Raw genomic sequence first — 3,091 nt, 5'->3', positions numbered from 1 at the left:
GGCCGCCGGCGGAGCCATGTTCGTGGCAACCTCGGCAAAATCCATTTCTCATATCAGCAATAAGTTTAAGAAGTAAATTCTTTTTGTAAAAAGCAAATAAATACTTTTTCTGAAGATTGTGTATCTTTAATAATAAAATTATTTAAAGGTAAAATTATGTTGCGGAGCAAAAACTAAAGACCCAACTCTTTTTACGCTACATTCTTTTTATTATCGCGCTTGTCTAACAAACGTATATGCGAATGGAAGAGTACACGCGATTGGTTGAGGAGTTAAATCCCCGACCAATTACGTGATTCTACTTTTGTTTAGACAATCAGCTCCGCTGGCCTTGCCTTTTGGAATCAGGGCTGGGTATCTCCCGGGGAGATTCCCAAACTTGCAGTGCACTGGTTTTTTCGGTATTTACCAGTTTTATGCGGTTTTTTGCACCTCATGGTAATATTATTGAATAAATGCCCTATATGGAGAGGGAACACGGGGTATTGGTAATTATTATTTATCTTTATTAATCCGTTTTACTTTATTAATACTTTTGACTCTTTTATTACTTTTTGTTGATCCATGGGTTTTTTTAGCTTTTTTTTTAATATTTTTTATCTAATTTTTCATTTGCATCAAAAATGCGGGAGAAACTAGCGGCAAAAAACCCCATAAAAACGCAAAAAACCGGGTCCTCAAAAAACCGCTTAATACCCATTTCCACATGTCCAGCCCTGCTTGGAATTCATTCATTCGTTCAGCAAGCTGGTTTTATATAAAAGGCAGGCAAGATTTGAGGGGATTTCAACGATTGCATTGCAGGGCCGAATGATTGTTTGAAAGTGTTGTATCATAATTTTCAAGTATTTGGCGGCGCCGACGAGGCGAAATAATGGTATTAAGACTGAAAGTGGCGTTCCAAGTCAAGAACAGCCTTGCCTGTGTTAACACCATTTTATTTGTATGAAGTCATTTAAATTTAATTTATCATTATTTTGTAAGAGGGAAGAAACGTATTTTGACTTTTTCTTATTCAATATTATTTTTTGATGCAACGTTCTGACAACCAAATCAGTTTTTTTCTCATTTTATCCCTGTCCGAGGACCGGAGGACCGCGAAGGGCGAGCACTACTCTCTAGCACAAATGCTGAAATTCGAGTGCCAATAACACCGCGAATTAACAACATTAATTAGCTGACTAATTGTTTCCTCAATTCATCGATATTACAATTTACAAAAAACTCTTACAATAAAGGTACACCCAATTTCACCCTTATTAGTAATGCACAGCAATAAATATGATTCAAATAAAACTCTACTTCGCGACGCACTTTACGACCAGCCGTTTAGGCCGGTCTCTGTTCACTCAATGTAACAAACCAAGTAAAGTTAAAAATCAGTAGTTGAGTGTTTTACTTCATCCGACTACCACTCCTACAAATAACATTCAATTTTTTGATATTCAGCATTTTGTACAGCAGAGTTTGCTGAGGTAATAGCGTTTCTCAATTCAGTGAAACTTTCTAAGTAAGAGTTTTCAAGAAGGTCATCCTCGGAAATGATCCTCGTGCTCTGATACATGCCAAATGTCTGGAGATTTTGCAAAATATCGCGTCGCGCAATCCGAGCAATGACGGTGGCGTTGTCGCTGAAGTCAATTTTGGGAAGGTCGATGTAGAGGTCTTCTAGCAGCGGCGCTGACAAAATGCTCGAAAAAGCGACTTCAACATTGGGATTCCTGCAATGATTCGAAAGTATTATAAGGCTTCCCAACAAAAAATCGTGTTCAAGCAATGCAAGTTTATAGAGCAGTTCGAGGATCTAGCGCTGATTAACCGATGTAAGAGATGGAAAAAAGTGGTTAGTTTAGTGATTTGAAATCGTCAATGAGCTCAACGGGAAGGGAGGACTAGCCACGTTCTGGGTGTCGAACCTTTCCAGCGGCTCTATAGGGACAAATGTTTGGCATTTCAATTAAATGACCTCTGTGCTTGGAGACGAAAAGATGGATACATTGGGCCCAAGCACCTTTGCGACCACTCGGGCCACTCACAATCAGGCACCGTGTTATCTGCTTGGCGGTGTAATTAAGACCTATGGGAGCCAGTGAACTCATATTTGAGTGATTAAAACTTTCAGTGATTAAAACTAAAATCAGCTGATAAATGCGTTGAGCGTCAGAATAAGCTTTAAATTACCAACCAGGACAAGAGAAGAGGGTCTATTGAAAGAATTGAGGATTTTTTTTGAAAAGATTTCCTTACCGTACTTCAACATTTATCCATTCAAATCGTTTCAGTCGGCGCATCGCATCAACCGGTGCATCATTTCCAGACACAATGCAATTAATTAATTGCAAGGAGTGCAGATTGGGGCAGAAGCTGAAGATTTCGCTGAAGGTCATCTTCTCCTTAATGCCAACATCGCCAAGGGACAACTTCTGAAGAGTCTCTCCGTTTCTTTTCATGAAACACCTTAAGGTGTGCGCCGATTTATTGCCGCAATAAATCGTTGCGTCTTTTATTTTTGGAAGGTGCGGAAACTCGTCCATTTCTTCGATATCCTCCAATTGAGAGGAATTAAACTGAAATATTAAAACGATAATTAATTTATAAAAAGTTACTTAATTTTCACAGTATGGGAAAAAAGGAAGCAAATTCTTACACATATTTCCTTTAGATTTTCAGCAAGCCGTAGTGCCAATAGAAATTCTCGATTTTGTTTTGGCTTATGAAGATCCAAATTAGTGTGACGCGTAAGAGCTGTAAATGTCGGGATCCATGTGGGCATCGCAGTATCTATCACAAGCAACATCTGTTCATTGAACGCCTCGATGTATACCGAAACGAAGTCGTCCCTGAAGGCGATGATTGAAGGTTCCTCTTCAATTATGACATGAAAAGCTTTGATCCTCTTTAATTTTTCACATCGACGAGAAATGTCCACAATTCCTGACAAATGGACATCGACTCCAATGATCTCAAGGATGGTCAAATTCTTGAGCTGAATAATCGATTCCAACTCGCGTTCTCCAATGGATTTATTCAGCCAATAATTGCGGATAAATAATTTTGTCAGGTTCGGAGTGTTCGACCCTAAACACCGGAT

The sequence above is a fragment of the Cloeon dipterum genome, chromosome 1 (assembly GCF_949628265.1).
Source record: "Cloeon dipterum chromosome 1, ieCloDipt1.1, whole genome shotgun sequence".
In the NCBI taxonomy this organism is placed as follows: domain Eukaryota; kingdom Metazoa; phylum Arthropoda; class Insecta; order Ephemeroptera; family Baetidae; genus Cloeon; species Cloeon dipterum.
This window is presented reverse-complemented; position numbering follows the sequence as displayed.